Source organism: Vidua macroura, chromosome 13, assembly GCF_024509145.1.
Source record: "Vidua macroura isolate BioBank_ID:100142 chromosome 13, ASM2450914v1, whole genome shotgun sequence".
Classification (NCBI taxonomy): Eukaryota; Metazoa; Chordata; class Aves; order Passeriformes; family Viduidae; genus Vidua; species Vidua macroura.
In genome coordinates this window covers 4,926,225-4,946,856 of record NC_071583.1, presented here as the reverse complement: position 1 = coordinate 4,946,856, position 20,632 = coordinate 4,926,225, and the positions used below count along the sequence as shown (strand labels likewise).

The following is a 20,632-nucleotide window of genomic DNA, read 5'->3' as shown; positions in this document are numbered from 1 at the left end:
TTGGAATCCTTCCTTCCACCAGGGTAAGGTGCTATGCCTTACCCAACATCCTGCTTAGGCACAATACCAGGCACAAAAAAATTCCAGTTTCAAGCAAAAGAAAGTCACCACAGCCCAGAAGGTAAGTGACACATGGACACTGTAACAATACAGATATATTTCTTACAGCCAAGTCATTAGGAGAGAGATGTTAATGTTGAGGAATTGCATTAAAACTACAAAAAATGTCCACCCCCTTGGATCCTGTCAGTATGGCTGGGCCAAGATTTATCTGCCTCAAAGCCTCTGCTCTGCCCTGAACACTCTGCTGGCTTTTCAAGCTAAAACCATGGGGTTTTTTTCAGGCCATCCTGGGGTCTGGCAGGGATTTTTATCTACAAATCTCCCACCACAGCATCCCCAAAGCTGGCTCCTACCTGCTTCCTCAGCCCTCTGTGCCATCACTCCTCCTCACCCCGTGCCAAGCAGTTCTCTGCCCCATCCAACATCTGTCATGGGTTTCCTGCCCTGTGCAAACCCCCTCCTTCTTTGATGTTCATCTGCAGCCCCAGTGCTGTAAAGAGCCCCTCGACTCAGAATTGCAGCCCTTAAACCCATTTACTCTGAGTTATTACACAAGCTACAAGAAGCTGCTCACATAAGAGACACCTAAAGCAAGGAAGCTTTTCAAGCAGATCTTTCCAACTCCTCAAAAAACACAGGAACAACAGATTTTGCTTTGTTTTTAATTTTCCATTAGTTTTCTCCCTATGCACAAATATCTTTCATATTCCATGCAGAATTAACCTCTGAATTTAAAGTCACAAGCCTTGGGATCCACCCCTCACATTCCACAATTGAAGGTAAAGAAGGTAAAGGCTTGCAAAGGCTTGCAGAATTTCTCAGGGTACAAAAAAACAAAAACAAAAACAAAGTGTTAAGATGAGCTAATTCCAAAAGCCTTTCCTTCTTTTTCTGGGGAGTAAATGATACTAAAGTAACATGATAACCAGCATCAGGACTAACCCTGTGAGCTTCAGAACCCAGACAAAACCTGGCAAAGAGCCAGTGCTGTCAGAGACTGAATGGGACATGAAAAGTCTCTCCAGCCTCAGGTGATGGGCACTGCTGCTGAAAGCAAATCTTCCACCTGTTTTAGCCCCAGAGGAAGAAAGCAGACTACACACAGGTGTTATCATTCATCTACTACAAACTTCCTCATCAGACACCACCTCCTCCTCCCAAACCTTTCATTCTTTTCCAAAAGCATTATCAGCTGCTTTGGGCATAGCAGTACCTAGAGTGTTATCATCAGACATCTTTTTCTCTACAACAGGAATTTCCACTCCTGGCTGCTCTGGGAGGTGCAGCAGCCCTGAACCCCCTCCCCAGGCTTGGGAGAGGCCCTGTGGTTCGATGGCTCCAGGGCACAGGCCTGGGAAGTGCTGGGTGGAAGAGCTGGCGATGATGCCAGGCAGAGATCCCCCTCCCCTCCATCCAGAGCTCACCCACACCCCTGCAGCACAAACCTGGCACCTCCTGAGGCTCAGCACTGCTCTCACATGGTGCCCAGAGTGGTGCTTTTACCCAGACAAGTTTTGCAGAGGGAGGTGACAAGCACAAGTGATAAATTGCCAGGAAAATCCATTTTAACCACGTTAACAGCAGGATGATCTTGGCACCCTGGTGAAGCAGCACCAACAGCCCTTTAGTACCAAATACAGCACAAGCACATGTGGTTGTAAAATACACCCTCTGCCCTGCTGTCCCCTGTAGGATGCTCAGAGGAAGCAAATATCCCATTTCCTCCTTATTCTCTCCAGTTAATTGTGTAAAACAATCTGAGTACTTCTTCCAGCAGGGTGAACAGGCTGCTGCAGGAACATCCCAGCAGCACAGGCATGGTACCTCCTGTGTCAGACCCACCAGTATGTTCTACATGGGAATGACTGGAGCTCATACCTTGGCTCCATCTCCTCCTCCTGATTTCAAGACTAATCCTGTGAGAAAGGAACCAGGATCTATATTTTTGCAAATAACTTATTGGCCATTTCCTCTTGACTTCTGGTAATTCTGCACAGCCCCCACTTTGCAGCCTGAGGATACAAACCCATGTGGGTAAAGGAAGCTCATACCTAAAATCTGGGGGTGTGAAGGCCAGACTCCAGCGCTCTGCAGCTGGACAACACAACTAGGTCAGACTGTAGTTTCTGACCTTCCTCCTCTACTCTGCTTACTCCTACCTCCCTGCTGTGCACTGAAGGCACTTACCTGCTCCACCACTGAGTAAAGTATGCCCACTGTTGTTTAAGATTAGCTGTTACAACACACCTGGCTAGGCCAACACACCACAGTTAATCAGGGATTCCAAGTATCCAAGATTTAAAAGGCTGGACTGCAACTTGGAAATTGCTGACATATTAAAAAAAAAAAAAATTAAATGCAACTTCTGGCACCTCAAAGCAGAGGTTTGAGCCTGCAACCTTCGTAAGGCATATCTCTAAAAGACTCATCATACAGGAGTTATGTTGGTAAACTCTCAGGAGGCAAGTCCCAGGCTGCATCCTCCTACCCTGGGCAGCCACATCTCTCCCTGCACTTCAACAGCTGAGAGAACAGAACACATCTCCCAAGCTTATCCTCATGTTTCTGCACAAGTAAGGGCAAGGAATGACACCTCTTTCTTTGCTGATACAAAGAGCCATAAAAGCAAACACCTCTCTTCTCCCCAAGCCTGCAGCAGGACTGCACCCTCTCAGCACAACAATGTCCAGACTTGGAATCTCAGGTTACCTTTCACTCATCTGGACTCCCTGGGTGAGTTTCTAAGGGTGCAGTGCCAGGCAGTTCATTCCCTGGAGCATTTCCACCCCGCTGCTCCCCACTGAACACTGCTTGCTTTGGTCCCTCCTCTGCCTGCTCTCCCCAGCTCAGTCCCACCCATGGTTCTCTCACTCGACTGGGTTTTGTTGTGTTCTTTTTTTTTTTTTTTTTTTTTTCCTTCCACCACATTTTATTTTAGGAGGACAGGACTACAGAGCACCACCAGTATGCAAAAACAAAACCAAACAAGTACAGCTCTGCAGAGGAAGTGCCAGACACACAGTCTGGCACACAGCACACCCTGCCACTCTGTACTCCAACAGCAGAGCTGGAGACAACAACTGTTAAATCAAGCTGGGAGTCTGACTCCTGGTGCCACTGAAATCCCACGCAGCTATGCTGGAGACAAGAGCAAAGATGACACACTCAAATGTATCTGAATAAACATTTGTATCTCAGCTGCTGCATAGCCCAGGCTCCATTCAAGTATTATGGAGGAGTTTGGAGCAGGGAAAGGGATTTCTCAGACAGGGAGAAGAGGTGTAGCTTGCCCCAACAAGCATGTGATGCTCTGACAGGGTGTAACTACTGAAAGACAAGATGTTAATGCACTGCTAACAGAACTTTCTGTCATTAAGCATCAAAGCTACGCACACTGGGTTAAAAAAAGAGGTTCAGGCTGAGAATGAGGAGGTTAAAATTAGTCTAAACACCAGCTCCCCTGTGTTTAAAGTGGAAAGAACCAAGTGAGCAGCCAAGTTAACTCCAGACAGCAAGAAACCTTCAAAGTCCTCCAAGACAGGGTTAAAGATGGATTTATACACACACAGCAAAGACCCTTCTCCTCCCTTCCAAACCCACCTCACACCCACATGGCTTTGACCCACATCCTCCCTTGACTAGGGGTGGACAATCAAGAAATCTCCATCCCTAAACACCACTCATAGTGCATCCAAAACCAACTCTCCAGTGTGCAGTACTAAAGCAGTGGTCACTAAAACCCTTAAAGATGAGCAAGGGTTGCACAGGAGAAGCAAGATCTTGTATCATCCCAGTAATCCCCAGTATGCACACACCCCTCCTTCTCTCCCCTCCCTTCACTGTCAGGCTGAGTGATGAAGCCCATGGTTTTCTCTCCTTCCCCAGTGATCATCAGGAATCATCTAAGGGATAAACTGAACAAGCCTTGACTCTGGTGTGTTTATCAGGTTCATGCCATTACCTACAGAAACAGCTGGCCAAGTTTCCTGGTGTCTCCTGAATGCCCCAAACTAACACAACATAATTACATCTCAACTTCATTTCACCTTCTGATTCATGGGAACCCATCAATAGATGACTCCTCTCTCGTTTCCAGCAGATACTCACAGTGATTTTCTTGTAAGTGCAGTGAAGGCAAAAACACAGAAAAGGAGTTCTGCTGCTGCCAAGAGAGGCAGACTCACATGGTCAGCACTAGGAAATACTGACAGATAAGCACATAACTCTGCCAGATAATGCATCAGCCTCAAGGCTGCCAAGCAGACACCTCCTTGGAGCTTCCCATTTCTGCCTCCCATGTAAGCAAAATCAGGTGGGGCTGGAGAAGGGTTTAGGAAAGGTTACTTCTCCAAACTTTCTCTTCTACACAACAGTACAGACCAATCAGAAAAAGATGCAACTGATTTTCAAGGTGTTGGAGACAACAGCACAGTTAGAAGAAATTCTGTTGCCTTGGTTTAAAAAAATTTTTTTGAAAGCGAGGAGGATGAACCAAGTCCAGGCATTCAGAATCTGCATCAGCTACACAATACACACACATCTCTCCAACCCACTAACAAGGATGCTTACAATCAATGCCAGTTGTGCTTTAGCTGCTAAAATGTTCGATTCTATGAGCTCTCTGCTAAGCTTTTTTGACAGTGGAGGATAAACAAGTGATTTGAAACACTTGGTCTATTTTACCATAAAATTGAGTAATATGGTACCCATTAGAAGGATTCCTACTGCAGCACATCCCTGTGCAGTTCCCACGCTTCTCAGTTCTGCTCCATGTGCAGCTATCCTATGTGGTGTACTCGTGTTACTGAGAAAGTTTATTAAGATTTTGGTCATTTAAAATTTGTTTTTAGCCAGGCCCTGCTGTCAGGCAGCATTCCTGCAAACAAAGACACTTCCCTGGTATTATGCACAAAAGGGAACTCGGTGTCTGGGGAGTTAAATATGGTTAAATTGCTGGATCTGCAATCCAGAGGGGCTTCCAGTTTGTTTTCTAAACACAGAACAGAAGTCTAAACTAAGAGAAAGTAGGGATGAAGTGTGAGAAGAAAGTAAGAAGCACTGTCCATGCCTTAGAGACAGCCTGGAGATCCTCCCAAGCTCCAGACACACATTTTTCCATCATTATCACCTTCAGAAACAAACACCACGATAAAGCATGTCAATGTTTAATCTTAAACATGCACACCCCTACTTTTTCCCCCCCCCCTTTTGAGATTGAAGACATTTTACCTTTATAAGAACTGCTTTCTTTCCTGGTTGGACTCAGCCCCTTGCACAACAGCTACCAGATGTGTACATCTGCTTTCCATAACATCCAAGCAGGACTGTAAAGAAAGAAGGATGCAGGACCCGTGTTCCCATAACCTACACATTTAGCACTGTAATGCCTCCAGAGGAATTCTGTCACACTAAACCCATCAGTGTGCTGTGATCTCAGCCCATGGCTGCATTTCAGATGCCAGCCTCCTTCTGTGCCATGCCCAGTCCATAACGACTCTGCCTAGCTGCTCTCCTCTCCTTTCCCCCTGTTTTTCTAGACCCTTCTCCAGCTTTCCAACCTGAGTTTTCCTCCTGTTCTAAAGCATCCTCCTACTATATCTATCACCCTCCACCCCTTCCTTATGTTAAACCCAAGCACAGAGTGCAATGAGCATGACCAGCCAAAATCATTCCACAGGTTCTGACTACAAAGCAACAGCCTCTGCCATGTTCTCAGGGCCAGGGCAGGCTGACTGCAGTAAAAACACTCCCCAGAACTATCCACTATTTTTATTACTTTAAGGTTTCCCTCTAAACTAGACAAAGTGGTCTCTGTCCCCAAATACTTCTAATGCCTCTCCAAGTGCTTCTAGGACTGGCTGGGAAAGGATGTCCAACTTCTACTGATCTGTTTAACATACTATTTAAAAATAATTGAATATTCCAGGCATCTGTTTCCTAATCTTATCCTTCACTTCAAAGAGGTGAAAAACCAGCCAAATCATTTATTCATAAAGCTGGAACACCTGGCAACTGGTATTTCAGTAAAACTGCAATTTCATATCTCTAAAAGCACATAAATATAGTATTCCAGTGAGGTACTTATTTAAAACTCCAGGCCGAATTCTGGTCTGAAGATTCCCATTCACTTCAGGAGGGTCAAGATTTTGTCAATTTCACATCTTTTGTTGCTTGATTTTCCATAAGAATTTTCAGGACTGAAAGCCTTGAAAGCAATCTCTTTCTTGGGAAGTTCTTTGCAGACAGAAATGTTCTATGAGCTCTTTTATTTTGACACCACACAGCAATAATAACCAAGACCATGCAGTGTCTGTGTATGTGCTTTGTTTCTGCTTTCAAGTACACTGGGTTTGTTTTCAAGGCAACACAAGGTAAATGGATTTGTTTCTAAACCATCTCTCCCCTACACTGGGATCTGAAAAAAATAAAGGATTAATTGTATGAAAGAGATTTATATACAGGGAGATTAACCAGCCTATGGAACTCTCTTTCAAAGGAACTAAAGATAGCTCAGACATTAGCATGAGAAAAACTGTGGGGCTACATTTCTTACATATATTAAAGGGTTTTACATGTCCATCTCCCAGTGCAAAGGCATGGCCAGCCAGCAGAGGCTGCCCAGGCTGTGACCACTGGAACTGATCACTGCTGATCAGTAACTGCAATAATCGATCACCTGCATTCTCCGAGGCCAACAAGCAGCAGGTGAAATGGTTCTTTTGGCTCAATAACTCGACCACACCACCTCAACACACACCTAAAGGGTCTGAAAAAGTTCAGATTCGAACTTGAGGAGTGCAGCAGTGATCAGTCCCGTCCTGGCAGAGGAATGAAGGACCTGGCTGGTTTGGGCCTTCGTACATTTGAGTTCTGGGGCACCTTGGCAAACACTCTGGGACAATAGTTTTTATAAAAGTTTGTTAAATTGACAGATAACCCGAGTAGAATTGTTTTCTTCTGCCCCTTCAGCATCCCCCTTCTTTTGCACTGAAGTTTTGACAACTGCAGAAAATCTGAAGCTTTTGTCAGCTCTACATACAGCTGACCTACTGAGAGTTTAGGCTCTAAACAAAGAGGCCATCACATGGAAGTATTTCCTTTCCTGACACTGCCCTGTAAATAGTCTACACAGAAAACAAAGGACCAAAATTACAGTTTGCATGTATTCAATGTGCACTCTATGTTTTTCAAAAATTACTAGAATTCTGAAGGAATTATGGTTTAAAGGCTTGTTGTGTTGCTTTAAATAGTGAAAGAAAACAAAAATCCCTCCTTTCTCTAACCTGTATCATTTAAGCACAGAACTGTTAACCATTGCTGAAAGCACTGGTGCATTATGACTTGGGGCAAGAGGAAGGCTTAATGCTTTGAAATGGCTGCAACCAAACAATAGCAGCTTTGCCTGAGGGTTTTCAGCATTACATTGGAGGCAAATTTCTCAGCCTGTTCAAAAAATAAGATATGCACGCTCCAAACTGGCCAAGGAATTGTTCCTACTAAACCTTGTCACTACTGGTGACATACACTAGATAAGGATGTAAACGATGTCCAGCGACCTATTTCCTGCCCTTGACTCTTGACTGAGCCATTCTCAGCAATTAGTTTTAAATATTGACCAATCTTGCAGCATATGGTATGTGCTGGTTTATCTGAAGCCTGATTACAAATGTGAAGGTGCCAAGCCCAAGCCTCCTATCATTCCTTCTTGTGATGATAGGGTGGTCTAAAAACCTTGATCTTTCTTTATCTCCCTTGCAGTGGTGTGTGCTCTGCAGCTGTCCTCAGCTGCTCAGAAACCCTTAAAGCAAAATACAGCTGCTTTATGAAAGCTGTTGTCTGCAGGCAACTCTTCACAGTCACTCTGCAATCAGTTTCCGTGTTAAGCACAAAAACTGTTTGACTGTGATTATCTAGTTTGAAATAAACACAACAGGAGTCAAAACATAGTATTAGCCCCTTAGAGAATTTGCTATGTTATTCTTTATGTTTTGGTATACAATCCAAGAGGAAAGGTCTGAAATGTGATTTAACCACGTGGTTCTCACAGCAAACCAACTCAAGAAGAGCTGTAACTTCTATTGTCACACAACAAAACACACAATGCCTTTCCTTCTCCATGGCACCCTTGGAAGGGATGACCAAAGCTGGCTCCTGTCCTGGTGTGCCACTCCTCTGGGCTGGCTGTGCCACCCAGCTCAGACCTCAGACAGGCAGAGCCTGGTGCTGCTCTGAGCTGGACCTGTCACCTGAAACCAGCACAGACTGGAAGGGGCACTGGGCAGCACCAGCACGGTGCAGGAGCCAAGTGAGCAGGAAGGATCTCAGCTCCTCTCACCCATGGACCTGGACTGGCTCCAACCACTAACTCAAATATATTCCCAATAAGAACGAGGATCTACACAGAAAAGTCAAAAAATTAGTGGCCTGAGCATGGTCTCATTGTTAAGTCAGGCACATCCAGTCAGATGAATAAAGTCAACAGCCCCTTCAGCTTTGTTCCTCTGGACAGTACAGCCAGGCCAGGCTTACAGGAACTAGTGCCACCTTCTTGGGGATGCCACCTGACAACCTCAGGACCCAGAAATCATTTAACACAGATTATAGCTCCTCTTCTACTGTTTTTCCCAGGCTGGCCTGTGCAACAGCACATCTAAATAAAAGTGTTCTCTGAACCCTGGGATTGAACAGCTCTGCATGACAGCCAGGGCACACTGCTGTCCAAGGCTCAGTGATCACCAAGGCCATGGTAGCCAGTCCCAGAAGACACAGGAGTGCAGGGTGCTAATTCAGAGCTACCTTCCTGTGCCCAAAATCACACATCAGCCCACTCTCAGGAGTACAACCAAGGTTTCCTTGGTTTCCAAACAGCCACGACTCCCCCCTCCCTTTTTGCTACTCTTCATATTCATGTAACTGCTGTAGCACAGCATCCTGGGAGGGAAAAAAAAAGCAAACAAAAGACATTATAGCCAATTTGTATGGAAAATCAATTAAGTTCAGACATCTCATTAACCTTCTAACCTGCTTATCCCCCAGCTTTAATTTACACTACTGCTTGCAAATGGATTTGACACATTGGCCCACCACTTCCCTGGGAAGGTGCAACAGGCACGAAGAGAGTTCTTGGATCCCAGAATACTCCATTTATCCAGGTCCTTCCCTCCCTCCTCCCTGGCATTCACTCAATGCTAAGAAGCATTGGAGGAAGAAAATAGGATACAGAAAATATGCAAGAGCCCTTTCAGAATCATGTGAGCCCTGCAGTGGGCCTCCTTTTTTTACCTTCTGTTGCTTTAATTACCAGAAACTGTGAGCAGAATTGCCTAAACCAAGAATGCCCAACCATGGCCACATCAGCAGAGTCCCACAGTGGTGGCAAAGCCACACTCACGGGAGTCTTCTCACACCACACTTCACTTCCATACTGTCACAAGACTGAGCCAGGTAACACACATTGAAAAATCACTCATAGGTGGTGAGTGGAGTTCTGTTTTTTTTATGTTATAGCACAAAGTCTAGGAAAGAGCCATGATTTCTGTAGCTGAGATGCATTTACAACCTTTACTCTGGGGATCTCTACAGTAATTCCATCTCACTGCCCAGAAAACACCCAGCTTCAGAGAGCACAACCCCAGCATTCCCACAGGAAACCACAGAAAAACGGTAACCTGCATCTAAAACCTCAGTAATTCGTTCACTCCTGTCATGTTTTCATAATTATGGAATTCCAGGGCTTGTTAACACACTGAAAGGTTTCTGTACAATCTCTTTTGACTAAGATGACATGCATATTTCTAATGGACTGAGGAGCAAACTCTTAAAAGGGTTTTCACATGTTCAGTACAGCAGAATCAAACTAAAAGGATCAAGTCTGATGTGGCTGCACCCATTCAAGTCCAAAGGAATCAGCAAGATGAGTCTCCCTGTACAACAGACCAATCCTTGAAATCCATGCTGTTGCAGGAAAGATAAATCTTTCCAAGGCAACTTCTTGATAACTTCTGCAAATAAGCTCCTCAAAAGGAGGAAAAGGGGGAGCTTCAAGAAAGCAATTTTTAAAAAGCAGAGAACACAAGTGAAAATATATACATTTTTCTAGACATATGTTCCTGCCTCTGTATGAGGCAGGCATTACTAAAGCACTGCAGTCTTCCCCAGCCTGCAGACACAACTCTCCAGCCAGTGCCCCTGCTCAAAGATTTCCCAAGTTATAGCCAAGTAAAAATTGATTAAAGCCTTGACTACTTCACTGCAGCTATTGGGAATCCAGCAAAAGTTGCAAGAATGAGCTCAGCTGCTCTTTGCTTCCCATTAGGCTAAACTCTAAATAAAGGCAGTGCTTAAAGAACACAATCCCCTAAAGGAAAAATCAACAGCCCCCCTGGCAGCAGCTGTGCTCTGCCCTGTTCCAGCAGAGACACAAATACTTTCATATGGATCTGTGTCTGAAAACCAACACAGCACAGAAGGGGAGGGCTGGACCCTTTTGGAGACACTGCTCTAACAAGCTCCTAACCTGCTCTCTCCCTGGATCTCACCCTCTGGCACTCTCAAGCTTGTTTCCAGGAGCGATGTGTTCAACAATAACAATTTTTAACTGCATTCAGCAAGGCTGTGCTCATTCAGCCAAGGACCCACCTAACCCCATCTATATATTAAAAAAAAAAAAAAAAAAAAAGGCAGCAGTGAGGTCAAAGGTAAATAATGACCTTATTCTATATCATAGCAATGATAGGTTAGAAAGCCCAGTCTGAACACATCCAGTGCTCAGTGTAATTGAAACTGGTATCAAGCGCCAGGCAGCCGGAAATCTCATCCTTGTTATGCAGCAGGTCCTAAGTGAAGTTAATTTCAATTTAGTTTAAACCCATGGAATGGAAGTCAAATTTAAACACTCAAGGAAAAAAAAAAAATAAAAAGGAGCATTTTCTCAAAATAGGTAGATCTGGACTTAAAAATGCCACAGAGGAGAGGGAAGATGCCTGTCAGGGTATCAGGTCTGCAGAGAACCGCGTTAAGGACGGGCGGAAGAAGGAGGCGAGAGGAAACTCACGGAGAACAATACTGGGAAAGGGGCTATTCTGGGCAAGAGGGAGAATGCGAGGCCACGCCGGGCAGGGAAACAAGTGTAACAAAAGCAGAGGAAGGGCTTCCTCGCTCCGCAGGCAGAGATTTCTGTCTGACTGCCTGCCCACATCCCTGACGGACCCTGTACCGGGGCTGAGCCCAGCGCTGCTCGACTCCTTTCTCCAGAGGAATGAAGGGGCAGATGCCCAGACCTGTGTGTCTGCGCTGCCTGGCACAGTGAAAGATGCTGGGGATGCTCTCAGCCCCCACAGCCCGGTGCTGGTCATCGCCCCAGCGAGAGCAGCTCCCGTCGGCGATTCTCTGCCCATCACAGCATCCCATTGGGAATTTCACCCTCCCCGACAGACTCCGGCTTGGCTTTCCCTGGCGGTCCCGAGCTCCTCCAGACCCCGCACTTGAAGCAGGCGGTCCGCACGGGGATGTGCCCGCTCGCACTGCCACGGCGGGGGGACCCTGGGCATCGCTCCCCATCCATTCATCCATCCATCCATCACCCGCCGGACCCGCATCCCGCTCGGAGAACAAAGCACGGCCCTTCCCCGGCCGGCCTTACCTTGGCGGGGGCTCCGCGGTGCGGGCAGCCCGGGAGGGGGCTGCCGGCCGAGCCCAGCCCGGCCCCGCCGCCGCCTCTCCCCCGCGCATCCACCCGCGGCGGCCCCGGCCGCGGCTCCGCAGCGCCCGCCCGGCGGGGCAGGGCTTAGCGCCGGCCCCGCTGCCCCCCGAGCAGGGGGAGGGCGAGGGCAGCTCCGCCCCGGCCGCGGGGGGACCCGGGCAGCGGCAGCCGCTCCCCGCCTGGGTGTCCCCGTGCCCCCCGCTCTCACCCCTCGGAGCGCCGCAGCCGCCTCCCCGCGCTGCGCAGGGGACGAGGCAACTTAGAGCATCCCGGTCCTCAACTTCAGCAGGAGCCCGCGCGGGGAGGGATGGCCCGGCCCCGCTCCCCACAAACACGAGTGGTCACCAGCGGCAATTCCCCGGGAAAGCTCCCCCTGAGCCGCCGTGGATCCTCCCCTGCCTTTGTTTTGCTCCCGAGCTCAAGCCACAATACCGACACAAGCCGTGTGTCATGTCCTCCGAGGTGATGGATGGTGATTTCTCCAGGGCAATGCTAAAGGGCTGGATTTGCCTAAACCCAGCTACCTCTGTTCATAAGGAGCCTTTGTCATCCTCGCGATGTGAAGCAGAACAATAAGATGTGCTCAGGAATACCCATGCTGGTATGTTACAAACGGGCTCCTAATTACCATATTGAAATGAGCTGCCTAAAGTAATGAATCGCAGCCTGGCTATTGTTTGGGGGGTGTCAGATCAACTGGAGGTGCTGGCAAGCGGTGCTATAAACCAGGCTCGCCGTCGGCAATAAACAGCAGCATAGTGAGTTCTGTATATGCCACAAAACAAATCACTGCAGCTAAAACAGCATTTGTGTGGCGAAGAAATTCACTCTAGCATTTTGCAATGAATGAGTATTCTACTATTCTTGGAGAAATCACACAAGTCTTTGTTCATTCATTTGACCAAAATTAAGAGGCTTACAATAGCCTCCTAGGAAAATGAGATTTTTTTTTTAATGGCAATTGAATTATAGCAAATAATGGTTATTAGCCCCAGAAACACAGGGTCTTCCTATTTATCACATCTACAGACTGCAGTGCCAGACTACCTGGTGCTTTTCTGAAAGCAGAGCAATAAACACAGCTTGACTCTCAAACATATTTTGCATTCATCTCCATCTCGGCTGCACAGCATTCCCTGGCTGTGTCTCACCCATGCCATTTTACAGCAATGATCTCTTCGTGCTCTCCTGGTACTTGCTGCATCAATCATGCTAATGATGCTCATTCTCTTGCCTCTTCCCTCATCACTGCTTGCACCCCAGGGCCCCAGTGCCTGGTTTTCGCTGCCATCTGAGTTTCCTGGCGTTTTCCTTTCCTTGAGCTCCTCTGGGGTTGTGGTTTGGGCACTGAGAAGTGTTCCCAGGTATTTTCCACTGCCAGGAAGGTGACAACGTTTGCCTCTTCTGCTCCAAACTGGCACAGGCCAAGAGCAATGCAAGAACAGCTTTAGGTCATCAGGCATTGTACATCACCACCCATAGCTTTCTCCTGTATTTTCTGCATATTGCAACTTCCTTCTGCCTGTTTTACTTCAAGTTTCCTGCACATTCATGTGATAGTTTTTCTCCCTAGAAATACCTAACATATTATTTTAGTTATGTATACCTCTGTACCAGTAGTCTCATCCCTGTCTGATTTCCAGATACCATCAACCACCAGCTCCCAGTGGGCTCTGTACTGCAGAAGATGAACAATTACTACACAATATCTCTAAAAAGATTGTTCTATATCACAAGAAATCACTGCCTACTACTTCAGCCATCCCCTCCTTCCTGCATCCCATACTTCATTAGGGGAAATTACACTGACAAATATTTTGATGTGATGTATGCGTCCATTTGCCCTCCACAAATAATCCTAAATCAAAATCTAGAGGCAGAGGAGCAAGCTTCCTCTGAGCAGAAAAGGTCAGCCAATATTTATAGAGGCTGAAATAAACGCTCTTTATCTGGTTTATAGCTGTATTATAATAAAATCAAGAGCATGTAGAAAATACTGCTGCTGCACCTGAACAAAGTACGTGTAGAAAATGAGTGATAGCAGCGCACAACAGCAGAGAAGACCTTCCAGTGTGATTGATGAAGGAATGCAGGGCAAAATTCTCCAGCTGAGTAACCTCTGCTGGCATTGCACTTGACCCTGAGACACCAAGCCACACCAGCACCTCGCTGTGGGAGGTGTCTGACAAACCTACAACAGCTCTTCCCCTCAGGAGCAGAGAGCCAGAGACATGAAGGACAGAGAGAGAAACCTGCAGATGTGGTTTGCTCAGAGTTTCACAGCAAGGCACAAAGAATTTCTTCTACTCTCAACCAAACTAGCTCAGACTACAGCTCCCAACAGATGCCTCAGGTTTGGTGAGAAATTCCACTTCTGGTCCGTAATGGGGAGCAGAACTCAAAGACTCAACAACAAAGTCCTTTTGCCTTCTTTGTCCAACAGCTATTTACAGAGTTCAAAACTCCAGGGACTGAATACTTTGCAGCACAATTAGTCAACACATGTACGTATCTGTTTCCTGAGGGTTTGCAGTCTGAAACAGAATCCCTGCGTTCCTAGCCCTGAAACATTATTTTTCTGGATATCAACTCCCTAAGTAAATCTCTAAAGGCTATGGACATGAGTCAGATTGGGGAAAATGGCTGAATTTATGCTACCTTCCTTATGTGAAAGGCAGACCCAGCTCTGACCATACCTCTTTCCAAAATCCCTTTACAGCAAGGAAAGAATATTAATGTTTTAAAAGGTACTTTGCCTCTCTGCTGAGATCTTCCACTGCTGCTAATCTGTACAAACTGCCAGAGTGGGTATCATTTATTATTTAGGACGAACAGTGCAATGCCAGGCTAAATGAACAGCTAGTCCAACCCATCACAGCTTTCTTCTGGGAGACCCCAGTAAAGACAAGCTGTTTATGTAGCTTGGCACTGACACACACAGATCCTGAAGTGATGAATCACTTGAGGAATGGTGAGGCACAAACTTGCTGTATTTCACGGCCTCTGCACAGCCAACATTCAGCCAGCAGATGCTAACAGCAGGCACCTAGTTTTTGGGGGATATAGGTGGAAGAATTGCTGTCTTGCTGACACAAAAAAAATCATCTTTCAGGTTCCTCTGGAGCTGGAAAAAGATGAAAATCACTCCAGCAATAAACCACTTTCCATGACTAGAGGTCCCTCTTTGCAGCTCAACTGAAAAACCAGAATATACTCACAGAGCAAATCATCCTGCTTAGCTCCAAATACTTTTACTGCTGATCTCAGCTAAGTTGGCTGATTTTATCCTAACACCAAGATGAGCACTCACATGCTGGAGCTGCACACCTGAGGTGGAGCACAAACCTCCAGAAGAGAATGAGAGCAAACAGCTTGGATGGGATATGGGATCCAAGTGGTGGCATTTCAAATACGTTCATAAGCCTTTACAGTATGGGCACAAAATATGTTAGAAACAACTCAAAGCTGGCTGTGGTCAGCTCCAAATTCCCCACAGCCATCTCATAGGAGCTCCAGGAATGCCACAAGCCACCTGTTGTATTACAAATCTAAACCAGAATGTGAAGATCCTAAAAGATCCTGCTCAATCCTAGTACAAATCTGGATGCTCTCAGCTAAGATGTTTGTCCAGTTATAAGGTTTTCCCCCCCTGCCTTTCAGAACAGTTCTGCTGAGCTGGTCAGCAAAGTCCTAGTTCCACATATTTCACTTGTGCAAACTGATTTCCCATTTTCCTGCCCCACAGGACTGGAGTAAGAGGCTGTACAGAGCCTTCAGGTGGCTGTGCAGAGCTCAGTGAGGATGACTGCCTGGTCACTCCTGAGCACAGGCCTTCTCCATAACAAAAGGAGATTAAAAGAAAGGAGGAAGGATGGGAGGGGATTTCCTCTGCCTCTCCAAAATATCCTTTGGTCTGTTCCTCATCAAGACCTTTTGCAAGCAGAATCTATTTGTGGGGTGTGATGTGGTTTAAGTGAACATCGTAGGAGACAAGGGGTTGCTGGCTTTTCTCTGTTTTCAGATTCATATCACTGAGTAGTCACATTTGTGTATTTTTAGAACAGGAAATGAGGTAAATAAAATGCAGAAAGATAGTGTAAAATGATGTCATTTACCTTAACTGCCAAAGCACACAAAGTGGTATTATAAAAATACACCAGCAGCTCCAAGTCCTGGGAAGCTCTTTGTAAAGCCAACTTCAGATGTCATGATTCAAGTCCAAGGTCCAAATTCAGCAAACACATTTGTTAGATGCTTAATCTCAGCTTTCTCTGGGGCACCAGTGCACTCCTGATATTTGCACCAGCCAGGTTTACAGAGCCTGGCACAGCTGAAGTGTCTTGCTCTATGTCTGCACCATTATACAACTCCTGCTCTGTTTTCAGGTGTAGGTTTTTGCATATTGTCCACAATAATGAACCACATTTTCCTGATTGTTTCCTTTTGGTGCTTTAAAAAACTCCTTGGTCAAACTCACATATATTAAATTATTATAAACTCAATATATTAAATTGTTTTTGAGTTAACCTTTGTCTTAAATTTACATACATTGATGTCATTCTAAGGTATTAAACTACATAAAGACATTACTTAAACATGGGAAAAAATAGGATTGCTAATTATGTCCAACAGTAAGCCTCTTAAATATTGCTGCACAGTCTTTATTTTTCATTTAAATGTGGCTCTGTTCACAGATATTCTTCTCAAATACTATAAAGGCAATTAGAATTGGTAATGACTGTAAATACCATTAGTCCTGGTAATTTGCTCTCTCCTACAAGTCTGACACACCCGAGGTCCCACTGCCAGCTTTAGTCTCCCATGTTACAGAGAGACTTGTGATGGTCTTTTCTGGCCTTCACTCAACTTTACGGGCTTAAAATTAAGGACCTAAAATTTCAAGACCAGGCTGGATGGAGCTCTGAGCATTGTGGTCTAGAGAAAAATGTCCCTGCCCAGGGCAGGGGGTGGAATGAGTGGATCTTTCATCTCCCTTCCAACCAAACCTTTCTATGATTCTATGAAAATTAGCTAAATGAGCCTGAGCTTTACCCATGCCATCACCCTGCACCTCCATTCTTTGAGCTTTCCATAACTTATTCCATATCCTATTTCCATATCCTATTCCCCATTTTGTCTGTTTGTATTGCAAATGAGATCCTGTCTCCTACACACAGAACTGAGAATAGCTGAGCTCAGAGACTGCAGATAAGCTCTGCAGAAGGAGACAAAAATTTTTACAAAGTTTACATTTCTAGGCTCCTAATTTTTCCAGTGTTTCTCAACAGAAGGCAGTTGGACAAAAAGGACAAGAAGCACAGCCAGGTCCTACACAGGCTCTCAGAAACCTTTACCCCATGTTCAATAGTAATACCCTCATTGGAGGCATGGGTGCTGCTCCTGTTATCACTAAAACTGTTCTGACAGAAATGATGCTTATTCTGATGGCTGACAGCACAATCTGCTGGGCTTTTCTTGCATTTCTCCCACTTCATTATTCAGCAATCCTATTCCTGTTTTCATAGAATTAAAGGCAGGTTACCAAAGGGAAAGAAACTCAAATTTGCTCATTACAGCCCTTCAGTCCAGCCACGCTGCACTCCCCCCACCATGGTATGGCATCCAGCAGTTTCTGAGATTCTGCTTCTGAGCATTCCTCTGCAGCTCTGTGTACTTCCAAATGGTAGAAAGATTTTACACTGATATTCCTGATAAACCTGTGCATTCAGAATGTTTTGAAATATTCATTCGTTTTTTTAAAGATAGACTTAAAAAAACCAATTATCCAATTTGTTCCATATCCAGTTTAAAATCTGGCCTTCTAGAAAGATCATCATGTATTAAAAAAAAATCACCACTCATTGTCTCCTCAGGAGATCCAGAAGCACATTACTAACATTATCCATTAGTATTAGCTGCTTCTCTTATTTTTTATAAATGGAAATAGCCAAAGGTAAGAAAGGGGAACAGTCTGATGAGCCAGAAATCTGCACTCCTGAGTCCCACTCCTCCTCCTCACAAATCCATCCTCCCACACAGATCTCCTCTCTGTGTCTCCAGCCCAAAATACCTCCAGGACTTCACTTAGTTTGCTTTTCAGTCCTTGCTAAGCTTCATATTGTGAACATCACCAGAGACCCAAACATCAATCACCCTCACCATGGACCACAGCAGTAGAGGAGGCTCATAAAAGGTGAGTCTGCTGGGCTCTTCCATCAGTCCTGAAGCACTGCTGTGCTGGAGGCTCAGCTCCCAAGGATGGGCAGGGCAGGATGCAAGGACAGCCACTACACACAGGCCAGAGCTGGTTCTGGGATGCAGGGCAGAAAGGCTGCTTGCAAAATGCTGTTTATGCCCTCAGCACTTCACCTCTTAGCTTCTCTTCCTACAGAATATTTTAAAATGTGCACAGGCCTGTTCTCCACCACTTTATTGCCCTGTGATCTTGTTTGATCATTAGGGAAGGGCTGTCAGGTTTTTTCTTGATGCTTCAAGAAAAGAATTGTTTTACCCTTATTTAGGCTTTCATATATCAGAGACAGAGCTTAAGGCTTCTATAGAAGGGACATTTGAACTTCTATCTCCAGGCACATTTGCCAGCTATAAACCAGAAGCACAGCCACTCTGCTGGGTGTCAGACACATCTTGATGGCTACATGGATGGTTTATGTGAGGGCTTTTGTTTTGCTTTTCCACCAGCCAGTCTAGGAAGACACATTAAAATGGAAAACAGCGTAACACTAGAGGCATTTAACCAGCTAAAAATATTATCAGAGGTCAATGGACATAATTCTGACAAACAGAGTCCTGCTTGTTGGATCCTGTTTATTTGATCATAAGAGCTGAAACTGCTCCAAAGGGTTTTGTTATGGTGGTGTCAAGGAGAAATAGTGACATTGAGCCCATGAGATTTGCTCTGTCTCTTCAGTAATGCAACCCAGCTCAGACTGTGACCCACTGAAAATGAACTTGCTGACCTTCCATCAGCTCTCCCAGCCTCCAGAGTGCTCTTCAGGGGTACTCTGAAATGACTTCTGGTGAATGAGTGAACTGTAAAATTACACCCACACAGAGTCTCAGCCTCTCCACATATCGAGGGACAGAACCTACAGACATGTCCATCATGCAGCTCAGCTGTGATTCTATGACTCTGACGTGTAGCTCCATGAAGATAAAGCCATACATTCAATGTAAAAAAACCCAGTAAAAATTACTATGGTAAAGCTCCCATAATCCCAAAAAAAAAAAAAACCAGTAAAAATTACTATAGTAAAGCTCCCATATGCCACAGTTCAGCAGCATGTTTAGCCTCTGATTCAAATCACACCCAACCTCAACAAAAAAACAAGGCTTGCCAAAGAAGCTGAGCTCCTTGATGTCTCCAGACACTGCATCAGGAAGACACAGTCAAAATTTCATTTCTGCACTGCAGTGGTGGCAAAAACACTGCACAGAGGCTGAAGAATAAATGAGGGAAGTGTTTGTCATGGAAGAACATGGTACAGGTGATCTTACCTTCGGCAAAGAGAACATCAGGGAGCAGAGAGGGCCAGCAGGTCCCTAAGGATGGTGCAGAGCATCACACCACAGGAGCAGGGATCCTGCCAGCCAAGGCTCTGCCCTCGGGTACCTGAGCAAGGCAGGGCCACAGCTGGAGCTCAGGAAGCCAGTTCACATAGGATATGGAATCATGGTCAAACAAGGAATTGGTTCCCTGTGGCAGACTCCAGGCACAGCTTTGCTCCTCCAGCATGGCTAAAGAGAAAAGCTGAACGTTCCTGGCTGAGTTTAAATGGGCTCCAGGCCCATGGGAATGGGTGGGGCACTGGGTGGGATTGCTTGAGGAGGTACAGGCTAATCAGGGCCCTGCCAGAGACTCTTTAAACCAGTTCTGTGTCACTTCCTACGAGCATTTTAAAGCTTGTTCCACAGCAGGAATAAAGTCTGCACTTTCTGCAAATATTCATCTCCACTTTCTCCAAATATTCATCTCCACACATGATAGTGTAGGCATCCCCAGGTCCAGCAGGTTGACAGAAGAGGTCAGAACAGTGCTTGGCAGGGGGAATTCAGACAATACAGAAGGTGTCTGTGTATGGGAAAGGCAGGGGGACTGGAGACTGCATCAGGCAAAAACCTTAAAGCCAGTTCTGATTCTTAACCTCTGACTTGAGGGCACTGTAAGTGCTTCAGAGAGCTGGGAAGCATTGCAGTGAGGCCACTTGAGTCAGTCAGCCTTCTTTTCTTCTCTTCCTGCAATTGAGAATAGTGCTTAAAGCCAGAGGAAAGGTTTTGTTGTTTTCTGGCTTGTGCAAGTTAGCACAGAAGACTGGTTTTGATAGATTTTTATGTCTAGAGGAGAGCTGCATTTACACCTGTACACCTTATACTGTATAAACCAACAAAATCTGTGATTAGACCACAACATGTCAGGGCATCCAGAAAATATCCACAAACATTTGCCTCATTAAAACTTGAGTTACCTGGGCTCCTACACCTGTAAATTGTAAATTTTGTAAATCCCACCCTGCAGATTCAGAAAACTTTATCCACTACCGGTATAAAATTTGTCTGGGAAGGTACAGAAAGTACACAGGATCTCACAGCAGCAAGCCTTTAATTACACCTGGTAATCACCACAGTGATTAAATTGTCATCAGTTCTTTGCTGGTTCCTCTTTAACCTCCTTTATCTGCACCCATCGTGGAAGGAACCTGGATCAAAGGACTAAAAGTGAGGTGGTGACTCACTGTCCTTCATTTCAGGGGTACAGTTGTATTAAATCAGCTTTAATTCTTAGGTGAACTTAACGTGTTACAGTTTACAAAATGACAATTTCATGTGAAAGCATTAGAACACTTTGGGTTG

At 45.5% G+C, this 20,632-nt stretch overlaps 1 protein-coding gene across 1 annotated transcript in view; it reads right to left on the bottom strand.

Moving 5' to 3' along the window:
* Nucleotides 1-11,784, bottom strand: part of FRMD4B (FERM domain containing 4B) — a 124,707-nt gene extending 112,923 nt beyond the window's left edge. The window contains exon 1 of the mRNA XM_053989626.1: nucleotides 11,705-11,784. The gene's annotated coding sequence lies outside the window, so the exon portion shown is untranslated. The remainder of the gene's footprint in view (nucleotides 1-11,704) is intronic.
* Nucleotides 11,785-20,632: the final 8,848 nt, after the last annotated feature.